The 16,260-nt window shown below is 46.8% G+C and overlaps 1 protein-coding gene across 4 annotated transcripts in view; it reads left to right on the top strand.

The window, feature by feature from the left end:
- The window catches only part of SLC24A3 (solute carrier family 24 member 3), a 175,770-nt gene that overhangs the window by 18,301 nt on the left and 141,209 nt on the right, over positions 1 to 16,260 (top strand). For 3 of the 4 annotated variants that reach the window (XM_042789929.1, XM_032989402.2, XM_032989400.2), the window contains exon 2: positions 12,506 to 12,643. The gene's annotated coding sequence lies outside the window, so the exon portion shown is untranslated. Of the gene's footprint in view, positions 1 to 3,507; positions 3,544 to 12,505; positions 12,644 to 16,260 lie in introns of those variants that run through there. The other variant, XM_032989403.2, reaches the window with a different exon arrangement.

Below are 16,260 nucleotides of genomic sequence, written 5' to 3' on the forward strand. Positions count from 1 at the left end.
CTCCGCGGCCCCCATGAGCCATGGTAGCCCAGGGGCCGTGTCCTCAAGGGCAGCCTGCTCCAGGCTTCCAGCTTCTTCCATCTTCTTCAGCCCTGGGGCTGGCTGGGCCTGGGGGCAGAGGCTCTGCTGGGAGCTGGCACAGCACTGGACGAAAGAGCCAAAGTCTTTGATTCTGCATAGATTCTGCCCTTCCTCATCCGCGGACTTCCCCTTGCTGTGCTGCGGGTGGGTTTGCACCCTAACCACCGAGCCATTTGTTGCCCGTTCGGCCGGAGGAGCTCCTTGTTGGATGCAGCAGCAGAAGGACACATCTTTCTTGGGGTGCGGGACTGAGCCACCCCGTCCCCCTCGTCCCAGAGCCTGGAGGTGCGCGCTGCTGGTGGTGCTGGCTGGCTGGGGTCTGACAGTGGCACTGACGGTGCTGGCTGCTCGGGACATGGGTGCGTTCGGCCACGGGCCCTGCAGAGGCTGCTGCCCCCCGGTACCTTCTCGGGAGACACCACTTTGGGATGCAGGGTCCTTTCTGCTGGAGTTCCCTCCAGCCGTGGCCTGCCGCTCGTCCCACTGATCTCTGGGTGGGTGAAGCAGGTGCAAACAGCAGACCCTCACCTTGTGGTGTAAATTCAGTGCTGATTGTGCTGGCAAAGCTGCAAGGGTGACAGTTTTAATATATTGTAGAATTTAACTGGGGAAAAAAGTCATGGTTCCTTTTCTTTTTTGCGGGGAGGGGGGGTGGGGGGGAATGCTGCTCTGTTTCTTTTCCCAGAATGTCTTTATGATACTTTTCTGACTAAATTTAATTCTGCAGAATTCTACTTAGCTAAAGGTGTAAATGAGGACAAACCAAACGAAAGTAAAATACTTTATTTCAGGTTGACTAAAACATTTCATCTGACCCAAAACCGTCTGTCTTCCCATTATGTCAGCTCAGAATTAGGAGAGAAATATATAAATGTGGGGGAAGGAGCAGTGAATGTTTAGCTCCTAAAAAAAAAAACCCAATCAAACTCCAGGTATTTGCCCCTGTCACATGGGTATGGAATACAGCTAATTTTTCACTGCTTTTTAAAAGGTAAATATCTCCTCCAGAGAATTATGCTCTTACTGGAACACATTACCAGGCCTTCCAAGAAACAAGGATCTGTTTGATAACAGTGAGAATCTCAGTTACTGCTTTTTCAGCCATGTAAGGTCTTGATTTTCAGGTTCAAGCAGCCACATGGTCTTGGAACTGTACAAAAAGTATCACTGTTACTGATGGAAAAATCAGTTTTAAGTTGTTATTAGTTCATTGTTGCTATTTTTTTCCTTGCTGTCTACCATGAAGAAACAAAGCAGTGATGTGTGAGTTTGATACAGTAGCCCAGGATGACCTGGGTGACTTGTGGTGCAACCACCTATAACAAACTCTTATTCCTGCGATTTTCACCCTTTGTTTCTTCTGCTCTGAAGCTGGAGGGACCTTTTTGGTTGGTTTTACGGCTCCATCCAAAGCTCGTGTTTTGGACAGTGGCTTGGGGAGATGTGGAGCAGCACTTTTGGATTGTCATGAGCGGGGAGGCTTGGTAAATTGAGTTGAGGAGGTTGCTGACACAAGTGAGCTCAGAGAGAGTTTTGGTGAAATGCGGGAAAAGGAGAGAGCGGGGTCTCTGATTGTACTTTGGGATTGCCCAGCACCCCAGGCAGAGAGCTCGGGAAGGAGCTTGGAGCAGGGGGAGGAGCTGCCCTGAGGACACGTTAGGGAGGGGGGATTTATTGCCCGTATTCCTTTTATGCCTCTGAAAACTTCCTTTATGTTTGTTAGTGGGGAAGAAAAGTGCTGGCATCTACGTCAGGGTAATGCAAAGGATGCTGCTTTATCTACCCCTGAAACTCACCTGTACAACCGCCACAGGAGCAGTGGGAGGCAAAAGCAGAGTTTGCTGGCCAGTATTAGATGATTGTCCCATTTTTGGAATGTCACAGGGCAGAAGAAACGGGCAACAGCTCTGTCAGGAAAGATATACTGTGCCAGGGCTCAGTGGAAATCACACCTGGCAGTCAGCAGCTGCCAAGCAGCAGAGATAATATCAACAGTGCCCAGGCCCTTCCATTTGTAACGGGTGAAATGTTAATGAAATGAGAGTGCCAGTGGAAGAGTTAAGATACCCCTGAGAAATGGAAGTAAAGAATCAGGCTGAAAATACTGAGTGCTGTTGTATAGGTCAGTGGGAAACTGTCACCTTGAGTATCACATGTGGTTTAAGCAGGGGCATAGAGGAAAGTCCAGGGAAAAACTATGAAAATTATAGAGGCATGAAAAGATTATCATAAAAAGAAAACCACTGCTTAGTTTATAGAGGAGCTGAATCACAGGAGGCATGATAGGGAGATTTAAAAAATGCTATTTTTTAACAGGTGCTAAACTGTTCCTTTTGCACTTAATGTGTAAAGCAAGAAGGGAATGGTCAAATTAATGGTCAAGCTGATATAAGTGATAAAGAAAACATGAATTTCTGCACAAACTGGCAATGAACAGTCAAGGAAGCCTGGAATAATTGCATATCCAATGATAATTTTTGGCACAAGACAATGAACAGGCAATTTTACCTTCAGTTAACTAAGCCTAAAACCAACACTGTTCAGGATAGTGAAGAACTGCATGCAGAAATCCATGGCTTCTCATGGAGTCTGTGCGCTACCTAAAAGATGAGTTATACCTTATGGTTGGTCTGAGGCAGAGGTATTTTACTGATCTGGAGAACTGGTAGACCTAAAAAGAGCTAGCTTTTTAATAGTTAGTGTTTTTTTTTTTTTAAAAAAACCTCCTGTTTACTTGTAAATAAAAATGCCTAACAAAATGCCTGTTTTATAAGAATATAAAATGTCACAGAGTTCATAAATTTAATTATTGCATCTCCCTCCTGCTATGAATTGTACAAAACATGTAGGCAGATGGAGGATGAAATTGGTGACAGAGACAGCGAACATTTGGTTAAGGTCAGAGCAAGTTTGTGCCAGAGGAGGAATTAAACTTCAGTCTCTTAAATCATGACTTCACGCTCTGGCGACAGGCTCCAGTTTGTGTGTGACTTATCTTTGCTTTGCCCAGCTTGCGGGGGGGGGGGACACGACAACTTTTGATGGCATTGCTCTTTAAATACTGCAGTGGACAGTAGAAGATTCCATCTCTTGCCAAGACGCTTTTGTGTACCCTGTGCTTTGCTGCGTGAAGCACTGCAGGTGCTGCCCAGCACCCTCACCCGCCAGCAGAGACGTGTGGGCCGGTGCCACGGGCACCTGTGGGTGCCAGCCATGCACACAGGGTGCTCTGGGTGGAGGGTGTTCCCACATTGCTCCTCATCACCAGGTGCTTCTGCAGAGGTCGGTGGAGTGATACCTGCCTCCAGACCATCACCTGGGGTGACTGAAAGCTTGATGAGCAATTGCCGCCCTGAGTGGGTTTCTACAAAGCACTGCCTGACCTGAAGGTTTTCTTTGCCTTCAGGGTGGGAGCAGAGGAAGACTCAAGCAGAACGCACGTGGAAATTTCACTTTCAGATGGTAGGTAGCTTTTCAGAGTTAAAATAAGCCCAAAGTTGCATTTTTTTACTGTTTTCACATTGTGCCGTGGAAGCTGGGCTGGGTTGGGAGCACTGTTCCCAGCTGTGGCTTGTTGGTGCCCATGGTGGCTGGGAGGGACAGAAACTTTTGGGGGCCCTGGGTGGGCTCACGTGCTCTTTGCTGGCAGGGGGCTGGTGAGCCTCTGCCTGGAGGTGCATCTGGCCCGGCGGGGAGGACTGGGACCTGATGGTAGTTGTGCTGGAGTGCAGAGTCTGTGGTGTTCTCTGATGGATACCTGGTCTTCTGCTTCATTCTGCTGAGGGTACACATGAGGGAAGAGGGGTACAGAGGCAGTATTTTGTGATATCATGTGGTGTGTTTGAGGTTGGGACAGGTTTCTGGGCTCAGAGATCTCTTATGTCTCTGAAGGGGTCTTCATACTGGTGGATAGGAGGAGCAGTTTGGACAAAGACTATCTGTGTGGTCACTGCTGGTGGGAGAACAGAACTTGTAGTTCACCCCTCTAGACCTGTGATCCCCCTCTAAGACCAGGTTGGGTCTTTAATCAAGGTTGCATTTATTTCTGTAGCAGAGAGTGAGAGGCATTTGGGATATTGAGAGGCATTTGGGATATAATTGTGTCAGGGGGCTTTGTGGAGGCTGCTTTTTTTTTTTTCCCTTGCAGGTGGTCACACAGAAAATTGTGATAATTGGAGGAAATGTTGCTGGTGTGTGTGTGTGGTGAGACTTTAGACCTCATTTCTGCCCCTTTTTGGCTGAGTACAGAAGCTTAGGTTCAGGCGTTGCTGCCTCGCCTGTTCACAGAAAGGTGAAGTCCTGTGGGGTGGTCTCCCGTGGAGCTCCTCAGCCTGGCCTTGATGAATAACTAGGGCAGAGAAAGCCGAGGAGTGGTGGATGGTTTGCTTGGGTGGAGGGTGGCTGGGTGCTGGTCTCTGCTCTGGTTAAAACTTGAAACTTAATGACCTCTCCCAGAGGAGCAGCTTCCATGGAAATATCTTCCCAGGCAGGGGGGAGAGCTGACCCACGTTACCTCCTGGTGAGGAGTTGAGCCTGCCTCTCCCCTGGCCCTGCCCCATCTTCTGCTTATGGGGCCAGGTGGCACCAGTGCTGTTACCCTGCTGCTGGTGGTGTGGGGGGTTTTCTTTTTTTTTTTTTTTTTTTTTTTGTTTTGTGGCTGGTTTTTGAGTCGCTGCACAGTGATAAAACTGAAAAAATCAGAATTGCTGTATTTGACTAAAATTATTTTTTCTGTCCTCCTTTAAAGAATTGCTTTGGAAGTGGGAGAAGACTCAGGGGTGGGTGTAGAAGATGGCAGAGGGCTGTTGCTAGTGGATGGGAGTTTGTGTGGAGGGGCTGTTAGGACTGCAGGCTGTGGGAGAGGTGTGAAGGGGAGGAGGAAGAGGCAGCTCAGCTGGGAAGGTCTGGGAGTGGTGCTGGGCACCAGGACCAGCTGGGCAGTAAGGTAAGAAGTGCTGGTCAGCTGCAGAGTCAGTCCCCTGGAGAAGGTGTGGGGCATCCAGGGTGAATGTAGTCACAAGGCTGAGCTTAGTGGCTGTTGGCTGGGGAGTGATCCTTGAAAAATGAGTTACAGGAGTTGGGGTAGGAAAAATCCTGAAAGTCTTCATCTGCCAAGGCCACCGGGCGTTTTCCATGGGGATTTGCAAAAGTGGTGAGGAGAGGAGGTCTGTGGGCACGGGGCCGGGTGCTGCTCAGCAGCAGGGAGTCCATCTGGGCTTTCTGTCCAGCTCTGTCTTCCACGGCATGTCCTGCCTCACCTGGTAGATGTCCTGGTCCCCTGACAAGTCATGCTCACCATTAAAACACTTCAGTAGTGCTGGGTTGCTCCGGGACCTTCAGGTCACCTCTCATTACTGCCGGCAGGGCTGCGGGGTCTCTTCTCTTCTGCTGCTTCGGCCTTGGTGGTGGCTCTCAGGGCTGGGCTGTGAGCGGGGCCGAAACCGGGCGGTGTGGGTGCGGGGAGCTGCTGGTACCCGGTTCTGCTGCTCCTTCCATGGTGCTGCTCGCCAGCCTGCCCGTGGTCTTCCTCGGGCACGCCGCTCGTCTGCTCTGCGCCCGCGTCTTCTCCTGCTCTGTCATCTCGTTAGGTACGGAGGCCGTCAGTGCAGGGACCCTCTCCTGTTCGTTACGTGCCTGTAACTTGGCTCTGGCCTCTGTGCCCTGCTCATGTTATACAAGTATTAGCAACGGTGGTGGATTCTAAGTGCACTTCCCCAACCCTTCCGCACCTTTCCATGCCGGTCGGTATGTATGGAGATACAGCTTTGAAATCAGATCTAAGGCACAGGCTGCTCTTCAAGGCAGGTGTAGCGTTTCTGGGTGGCTTTCTGGTTTTTGTTTTCCCCCAGGGACGCTCTATTTATGGTCTTCGCTGCTGATTTTGGAAGGAAAGCGTCTCCCAAATCAGCCTACAAAGATAATCCATTTATGAGATGTTTATGCGATCCTGAGCTCAGATTACGCGGTGGCAGTCTGCGGCAGATCCGATTGCGCGAGTTGCAGCCCGCATACAGGGTCTGGCCGGGTGCTTGTCGGTGGGTCTGGGGGCTGGCAGCTGCAGGAGCGGTGGGACACAGACGTGGCAGGGCAGCTCTGGGGCGATGCTACAGTTAATTTAGCCGAATCTTGCTCTGCCGAGAGGATTCACTTGCTCTGTTTTAAGGGTCACCACGCCACTGCTCCCCACCTCTGTTGCTGGCTTAACACGGGAGCTTCTGCTTGGTTGTTCCAGCTTTTTTATTCCCCAGAAATATTTCCCTGTTGTATTCATTGTAGGAAAATTTCAGGGAGAGGGAGATGATTCAGCTGGTTGAAAGGGGCGTGTGTGAAAGCAACCCTCCAAAACCCGAAACTGCCACCATCAAAACAATAGATAAAAGGGACAGATGAGAGAGGAGGCAGGGCAAGCATATTTCAGAAAAGCTGTGCTGTTTTTGGCCTTGGCCAGCAGGATCTGGCAGTTTGCACAGAAAGTAGTTTATTGCCAGTGAGAGCCGAGGATACCTGCCAGCTCTGCGAAGCCCTCAGCAGCGATGCATTGTGCTCGTGAAAGGCCGTGGTGACAGATCCGTCCCCTCGGCTGGGCCAGCCTCGGGTCTGTCGGCTCGGTGCTGCTCCAGCTGAGCACCTTTCATCTGCTTTGTGTTTCTGCGCTTCACCGTTGTCGGGCCAAATCCTGCGCTGCCATAAATGAGTTTCTGCACCAAAGTTGAAGGAGTTATCTAAGTTTCCCCTGGCAGAAGGTCGTGCCTGGGTGTTTTTTAACCCACCCCTTTACTCAAAAGTTGTCTTGTCCACTGACTTAACCTCGTCTTGAATGAGAAGGGCTGCCATACACTTGTGCCGAGTTACCGCCATATACCAGCCTGATCCAGGAGAGCTTTCCACGACCTTTCCTTAGCAAACCTCAAGACCCTGATTTATCCACTCATCTTCCTATTAACTTTTTTTTTTTCGTTTGTTATTTTCCAGTAATTGTGGGATAACAGATGGTTTTGGAGGCTTGGATGAAATGACCTAGTCACTTCATGGGCGAGGTTCATGAAATGACCTTCTGATCTCAGTGGTGGGGATGTGGTGGGGGGTTGTTTTTTAATCAGGGGTGGTATATGCTTAGAGGAGAGGCTGTATGTGTGCATTAAATACCTGACTGCATGGTTAGTATGAGTTTGCTGTGTTTGCTAATTGTGCACTTGGACAGTGCAGTGTGTAGGGCAGGGGCTGCTTGCGTACGGTGCTGTTCAGAGTGGTGCCCCCTCCTATCTATCGCTGCTTGGTGCTACTTGGCCAGAAATAATGAACAATCCTAATGAAGGGGGCAATTGCACTCGTTTTTATCACAATAAAAAGATTTAAAAGGGTTTTCTTTGTCTTTGTAGGTGTGTTAAGCCTGTGTGGAGATAGTTTTTGCTGGGGAAGACAGGGAAAAATGACTAGTATTCCTACTGACCATGGGAATATCTCTGGGAAGAAGCACAAATAAAGCTCTTTAGAGCCTGTGTTCTGAGTCTGTAATGTAAAACTGGTGCTGGGTAATTGGAGTTGTGGAAAATACCTTGTGGTGACATTCAGTGCTTAAAACAGTAATTCACCCACTTTGAAATATGCTATGGTACAGAACTTTGTAAAAACTCTTTATTGTAACAAAGTTTTTAAAGATGTCACAGTATTATTATAAAGCCAGCAGCTAAAATTTTAATAAGAAAAATGTCTAATCTATATACTAGTCTGAACAAAACGACAATATAGCTAATGAAAGATGTTTAGTAGTCTTTACCTCTGTCGAGAAAATTAAAAAAATGTCTTTGACGTGTTTCCCATTAAAAATCATCCAATTCTGAATAACCACATTTTCAGAAAGAAATCTGCTAGCTTTCTTTTTATAACCTTTCCTACTTTTCCTTGAAAATAAGAGTTTTGCTTATTCTTTGCTGTTCTTATAGCCCTTCTGCAGGATATCATATTTTTGTTCTACATTTTTCTGGCTGTCGTTTAGTGTACATTGAAATCAAAGGATGGGGCCCTGGTTTAGTGTCGTAAGGGCGCGGGCCCCACGGCCTTTGGTGGCCGCTGTGAAGCAGAAGTCAGTGTAAGTTTTGCCTTAGAAGAGGTGCATAAAGGATTTCAGGATACGGTCTGAAATGAGGAGTCAAAAGCACGCGTTGCAGAAGATTTGTTCTCAAAGAGAATTTGCGATTGTTGCATCTGCCTTTTTGAAACTGCCCTGGGGATGTGATTGTATAATATTTATAGATCAGAATATGCTCGTGCCTTTCCCACACGTGAGCCCGAGGTGCTGGTTGCTCCTGCTGCAGGTGTTGTGGCAACCCAGCAGGGGATTTGGCCAGTGCAGATGGGAAGGGGCTGTGGAAGCCACAGTGGGTCCGGCCCCCTGGCCGTGGTGGTGGTGGCATTGCTGCTCACACAGCCCTGTCGTGGTGGGGTGCTGTGGCCAAGGCCGTGTCCCTGGTGCTGAGTGCTGAGGGCTCTGCCTTGTGCCAGCACCTGGCACAAGGAGAGACGCTGCCGGGCCAAAGCGGTAGTGTCCCCTGCATCCAACGGGACGGGCAAGGTCCCTGTTTTATAGGCGGCCACATTAAAATGAAGGCGAGGGGTTAAACTGCAGCTGGCAGTTGGTTCCTCTTTCACTGGATCCACCAAAACGTGGATCCAGGTTTCGGAGTGGTTTTCTGCAAGGGCTGAGGCGGGCACAGCCTGTGCTCGCAGGGCAGGCGTTGGGCTGTCTCTGGCCATGCCACAGGGAGGCCGGTGCTGGCAAGCAGGGAAACGTGGACCCCGTTTAATTGTTCTAAAACATCCTGTTAGCAAGGTTAAAATCTTGATGTGTCCCTGTTTTCACAGGGAATTCAGTGAAAGGCCAAACCTTTGAGGAAGCATCTCCTTTCATCTATAACTTCTGTTTTCTATTGCTCTGTTGAGCCAAATGTGTTCTAGAGTGGAGATACCCAAGGCAGGATTTTGGGGTCAGTGAGTTGCAAGTCCTGCAGTGGGATAGCTGATCCCACTTAAACCTGGAGATACCAGGCGAGAGCTTTTACTGGTGTAAGTCCCAGCCAACCCATCAAGTTTGTTCATGGACCAGTTCTATTTACGCTGATTTGTGTGAATGCTGAATGTAGCCTTTATAAACACTTTTATTGCCAAATTAAACTTTTCCCCTTCCAGAGTCACCTCAAATGACTTTCTTCTTTTCTACCCCTTGCTTTGAAAAGGGTGCCATCTGAGAGAGAAAGACGTTGTGGCAGTGGAGGGAGCAGAAGTTTCTGCAGGAGCTTCTGGGCCATTGCAGTGCTTGGGGATTCTCCCTCATGCCTTCCCTCCACGCAGCGATGCGCAGTGAAGCATCGGCTGCTTGAAGGAGAGTCTCTCTGCTTTGAGAGCAGCTTGTATGTGGAACTGAAACTGCTTAGCTCAGGTTACCAGAGTATGTTTATTATTATGGGAGATGCCTGATGTTGCATTACTGCATGTGCTCCTGAGAAACACTGTCTGCTTCTATCAGTAATGTTTGTGTATGTTTAACTCACAGTTTAAGCTCTTGCCGGTGCTCACAGACTTAACAAACAGCATTCTCTAAAGTTTGTAAAGCATAGCAAATGCAAAGTGCTTGAAGCTTCAAATGATGGTACTTAGCTTACCAAGCTAAACACTTTTTCTTTAGGAAAGAGAGGTGCTTAAAGTGGTCGGTGCAGATGTGGTTCTTCCCCAAAACACACACGGAGGCTGAAGTCCTGCATGTCTCGGGGGCATTGGTCCCAGTTACTGCTGCTGGCCCAGGGTGTGGATTTCCAGGCTGCTCCTTCCCAAGCATTGCCTCCCTGCTGGTAGTGTGACATGGGGGCTGCCCCGAGCAGGCTGTGATCTGGGCAGGACAGAGGAGGCTCAGGTTGGCCGCCTCTCTCAATGGGATGAGTCAGAAAACCTAACGAAAGTGTTGGGACCTGTGGAGAACCTTTTCCTTGATCCTTAAACAGCCTCTGAGACATTGCAGTAAAGTCTGAATCTCTGTTTCACTGCTCTTTGCTTGTGATCAGTCTCCAAAGTGCTGGACGAGACTGGGAACAGTTCAGGTTTAAAGGCGATTTGAAGCATCGGGCGTTGGGCGCGGACTCCAGCCTCTGTGCAGACCCCTGGTGCTGTGGGTTCCCTGCATGGAGTAACGCCTGTCGTTTCCTGGTGGCCTCAGGACGCCCTGGATGTTTGACAGACCTCCGCTCTCCTGTGCTTCTCCAGAGCCTGTGCAGGAGATGGGCCATGGACAGTACCGGTGGGATGCACCCAGGGAGTAACTGGAGCAGCAGAGTCCTTGTGAAGGAGCTTGTGTTCTGCTTGGTGGAGAGAAGATGGATGAGTGGTTGGAAATTCTCTCCAATGTTGTTTGTTACTAGATAGAAAAAAAAAAAAAATTTTTTTTCTTTCCTTGAATCTAAAACTGCATAGGATGTGTGGAACTGACACACGATCATGGGCTTTCAGCTAATTAGGCAGACATGACATGTCCAAGGCTGACGAGCCTTGTGCCAAGAATATCATGGAAATCAGCCAGCTGTTTTTGTTGACATTGCTAAAATAGAGTTTCACTTAGCAGCAGCAAGGCAAAGCTAAAGTGAGGAGAAAAGCAAGGAAGGAGACAAAGTATGTGCTGCCTCTTGTAGGGTCTCTTAGATGATGAAGCAGTTACAGAACAATTGCAGTTCGATGTGTTGTGCTGCTGATGGGAGCTGGGGGGGTGGTGTAATATGTTTTCACGTTTATTACATGCAAACTGGTTTTGGTACCCAGCGAGTCAGCTTTTTTGTGTGTTTCCTGCCCAGCTATCACTGCCTGCGCTCACTTCTCAATACTTTTCAGTTTCTTGTGGCCTCTCAGTGGCAAAGTCCTGATGCTGGCTACTTTCATCCTTTGCTAGAGTCAAAGATGTGCCACTTTAGTCTCCTTATTTTATTGCTCTTTGCTACTTCCTTGCCTTCCAGATCATAATTCTTGTTTCACTGGGTTGATGGCCTAGGAATAGTTTTAGGGGTTTTCTTGGTATTCTCAACAGCAGCCATGTGTAGCACTGAAACTTTGATAGTGTGCAGCTATTTTGCAGTCAGATCTGGGTCTTGCTGCTGAAGAAACTGGTTAGCAAAATCAATGTGGCTGGTGTTGGAAAAATGAGAAGTCAGTAAATGTGCACATGCTTCCTGTTAGGAGGACAGGGCTTGGTAAAGAGTGCACACAGACCCCTGGGTCTAAAATGGTTAACTCCTGCAGGACTGAGGTCTATCTCCATTTTTCAGTTTTATATGAACTACATGCCCCTGATGTTTATAGATGCTTCTTAATGATTGGAAGTACAGCGGACTACTGAAGTGACTTGGAGGCATGCTCTGGCTTTGGTGAGATTGTGTTGGGTGGGAATAACAGTGCAGTTGGGCTTAATAAGAACCATTTTGAGAATGAATAAGGCTCTGCTCTCATGAAGACTGTTCCATCAGTTGCTTTGTACTCTGTGAGCAGAACCTGAATGAAGCTGTAGATTCCGTGTTGATAAATGCATGCTTCCTACTTCATTGAAGAGCTGCTGCCCGGCCCACAGGGAACACATTCAGGAGCCTTTCCACCGATGCCATTGGACTTGGACACAAGATATTGAAATGGATCCCTGTTGACCACTTAGGTGAAAGCAACTGCTCAGACTTTTATTACAAAACGTAATTTGGAAATGACGATTGCTCCCGTGCCTCGATCCCCCTTGGTTGCAGCCTCCTGACTGCTGTTCCCTGACACGGTGTGGGTGGCCAAGCTCTGCCTTTGCAGTCCTGAGGAACCTCATGCTCTGCTGGGGCAGAGCTTTCCTTACACCTACGTAGCATTTTTATTGGTTTCTGAGGCCTCATTCAGCAGCAAATTGGATTGTAATCCTAAACAGAAATGGTTTATATGTTGTATAAGCATGTGCAAAATTCAGCAGAGTTTTGTTGGTACTTAACATCAGTGAAACGGAAGTAATAAGTTGAGGGGTTTTATTTTTGTGTTATGTGGTGGCTTGGTTTTTTTCTGTTGATGTTTGGTTTTTGTTTTGCTTTGTTTTGTTTTTTTTTCACCAAAACAGTGGATGGTACTCCAGTTTTAAACTGATCGAAGCTTACAACTTCTTGCAAAACCACAGATGCTCTTCTAGTTATGAACTTTTGAAGTTGTGGAGGAATGAACCTGGCTCCTGATGATTTTGGGACTAACTGGGATGGGGAGCTAATGGCAGTGTATCTTTCCAGTGAGACTGGAAACACTGCTGTTTCTAACCCAAGGGACACTGGATTTGAAATGCCAATGTTTTGGCTGCTTCAGGCATTCAGAAACAGAATCAAGAGTTGCCTCTCCTGTGCAGTCTCATGTATCTACTGCTCTTTTCCTTTAGGTTATGATGCCCTGAGCTATTCTGTGGAAAGTAACGACAAATGGAGTGGGAGACAGCTACTGCAAGCAAATGAGGAGAACGTGACTGACATCCCAGAGGATGGGGGGCAGCCGTACGTCAGAAATTGCACTGAACCAGGTAGGAATGAAGGTTGCTTCTGGCTCTTCGGTCTTATGGTTGGCTTTCTTACCTCCAGTTACCCATATTGGTATCAAATACGTATTTGATTGATTGGCAGTATTTACTGCCAAAAACTTGTACTTACTAATTTTTAAGTCAATAAACACACTTGTTTTTCTTGTATGTATGCAGCATATGGGTATGGCAAACTTCCTCATCAACTAAGGTTAAGAGGAGGGTCTGCTGTCAGCTAGAGCACGACACAGTGTTTAATGTATACTAATAGCCAAGTGCTGACATCATAAGAAGCATGTCTTGCGTGGTTCTTGCATAATCATTGTGTGCGGTTCTAGTGGTGGGATGTATGTAGTGATGATATGTGCTAGTAGGATTATTATCTGAGAAATCAGTAGGTAGTCATATATTTAGTACAAGTAATTCTACCAGCAGTGGACCCAAAGAAACCTGGTCTTCTGTGGCTTGGGGTTGGGTTGAGCTGCTGCTGGGAAACAGGGCTCGGTTCATAATGTAGCTTTTCCCTCAGGTAGGCGCCTTAGCAGGGTCCTCCTCATCTCCTTGACTCCTGTTTTTATGAAACTCGTAGGAACTTAATGTCATTGAAATTCTGCTGCTCTGTTACGTTATGTTGAAGTTGGTTGACATATTCAGAAGCTTTTGGGGGAGGTGGGCACAAACACGTCGGCTGCGTTCGTATGCCTCACGTTGTCCCCCTTCCTCAGGGATCCACCTGCAGCGGGATGAAGGCAGACTGGGTAGGGGGGTGTTGAACTGCAGGAGATGAGCTCATGGGGTTTTTGGACTCGCCTTCCCTGAGCTGTTTGGGGCTTTTTGTCAATTCCTTGTAGTTCTGAAAGAGCCCCCCTCTATTTAGAGGGGCAATTTCCTGTCTCGTAGTTAAAAGGACAAATCACTTGCAACCCTGTACAAAGAAACTTTCCATGGACGATAGAAAAAAGAACAATATGGGGACTCTTCAATTTGCATCCAATTGATTGCATCATTAATATTTCTACCTAGATAGAAGTCATCATAATATATCACTATTAAAAGAAAAAGCTCTATAAGCTGTTCAGTCCTTTATTTTTTGTCTTCACAAGAGAGCTTGAATATAGTTTCCTTAAAATTCAGGGAGGGGAGGGGAAAAGTGTTTCTCCATTCTTCAAGATTTATGTAGATTACAAGCCCCAAGAGAAATTCTAACAAATACAATTCTTGCTGCACTTCTCTGCCTGTATTTTTTCTTCCACTGTAATCCTCAATAACATTTCTGAACAGATGGATGATTATAGTCTTTTTTTAGACAGCAAAAACTAGTACAAAAATTCTTCTTACTCCATTTTTCACTTGTTTGCATATCTCCCATATAGTGCAGATCCAGTCTTACCGTATCAGCATCTGTAGTAATCCTTCCCCCATTGCTCTTGGTACCTGAGCACCTGCTATCTTGCCATCCTCAGCTATTTCTGCTACCTTCATCAAAGTGGCCTATAGGAAACGTGGGATTTTATTTGTGGTGTGTGGTTTTTTTCCCTCTTTTCCAGAAGATTAAACAATAGTTACAGAGTAGATTGTATAGTGTTCAGGAGAGGGAAAGTAGAAACACCTGGGTGAATTACTGTTTTTTCTCTGGAGTATCCATTGTATGACAACAGAATACATTCTGTTATAGCAAACTGATTAAAACTACTGTAGAAAAGAAAGTAAAAGTAACAAAGTTTGTCACGTGTGTTGCGTCATGGATTTCATTTGGACTATTATTGTAGTGTAAATGTAAATCATTAATGCTAGTCTGGATGGCAATCAGAAATGTTTGAGTGGGAGTGGGACTCTTGAAGTGTCTGTGGAAGTTATCTGTTGACTTCAGCAGACCGTAGGCCGCATGTAGAATGTTTCAGTTCTGTTTTTTCAGCAAATTGAGTAAAAGAGCTGGTAGAAATGATTCTGTAAATAGCATTGATAGGTTGTCTTGTTCTGAATGTTTTTTGTGCTGTATATGATAACACAGCATGAGAAAGCAAAGTGTTGTTAGATGTGCTTTGGGAAGAATTTCAGAATTTTCCATTTTCCCTGCAACGCAGAATAGTGTCAGGTTTCTGAATCCAGCACAAAATGGGCCACCAGTCCTGAGCCCATACAACTTCATCCTGCTGCTCTCCCTCCTAATGCAAAGAATGAAACAGCCGCTCAGGAGATTGCTGAGACGATGGAGCTGGGCTGCTGAGGTCAGCCTAGTCTAATACAAGTTTAACCATCATCCCAGCAAATTAGGATGAGGAGACCTTCAGCACAGTTCCGAACAACAGCTTTTGTGTTTAAAAGTGTAGATAGGAATAGGGTGGTTCAAATGAGTGTACAGCTCTGACACTAATGATTGTTGCTGTTGTTAAAGCTGATGGAAGGGTTGATTCAACACGCTGTCGGGGCCACACAGTCCTCCTTCCACCAGCTGTGTTAGTGCTGGATCAGGCCCCCAGATGGTGTCTGGCTCCGAAGCGACAATAGAGACCCAAGCTGGTGCAGGAGTCAAGAAGGACAAGAGTTCACCAAGTATGGCTGCCTCTGCCTTCCCTAAGTGATTGCTTATATAGTGCTGCTCGAGGAAATTGAGGTAATTTGGCTAAAATTGTGATGTTGTTGACCATAATTCACATGTGGTGCATAACCTTAACCCTCAGGTGTCTGTTGTTACTTGGGAATCAGCAGAACTTAAACCTCCTTAGTATCCCCACAGGACATGCACTTACATGCATTTGGCCTTCAGGTGCTTCTCCTTCCCTTTGACAAGCATTGGTAGGAAAGTGCTGCCTGCAAAGACAGTTTTTTTTTCCTGCATACTTCCAAAATTAAGCTGTATAAACACCTGCAGCTATAGGCAAAAGTGAGTGTTTAAAAAAGCAGTTTCACCTCGTGTTGGGGGAGGGAAATAAAACGCCTCATTTTGAAGTGTTCTGTGGTTTTTTGCAACACTTGGCTTTTGTAGTTTGTTGGCAGTAAACACATTTTTACATGCTAGAGGAAAGATCTTTTTTCTTTAACTGCACATGTATTTTCAGGCTCATTTGAAAGCCTGGCATGACATTTATGAACTGCTATTTTTATTTTCTAATGGTTTATCCGGTGGTCTATCCAGTAGCATTTTATCATCAGAACTGCTCTGGACAGCAGGGCTTTGCTCACTTTTCCTTTGAAACATACAGTGTAGAAATATTAAAGGGGTGAAAATGACAGAATCCAGCCTAAAGACCTTTTTTGTACTTTTTTGTTGTCCTTTTTGTAATTTTGCACTCTGAAGGTGCTGCAATTGGAGTAGTAATGTGGTGGTCTTGAGCAGTTATCTGTAAAATGCACTGCTTGTTCTGTGCTACGTAGCCCTGATTCACAGCACCCCTGGGGGTTTTTGAGCCCCGCAGGATAGCACTTGGGAATAAATCTTGCGAAGCTCGATCAGGAGGGTGGCTGCTTCTGTATTGGAGTAGAAAATGAGGGGACTGTGTTTCCTTTCAAAAACCTGTTGAATTTAGCTGATGCGGTGATGACAGGGTAACTGTTCTGCTAGCTCCCTTGCCCTCTCAGCGCTGACAGTCAGTTGGGTGCTGCACGTGTGACTTTGTCCA

Source organism: Tyto alba, unplaced genomic scaffold, assembly GCF_018691265.1.
Source record: "Tyto alba isolate M040663 unplaced genomic scaffold, T.alba_DEE_v4.0 Super-Scaffold_16, whole genome shotgun sequence".
Lineage (NCBI taxonomy): Eukaryota > Metazoa > Chordata > Aves > Strigiformes > Tytonidae > Tyto > Tyto alba.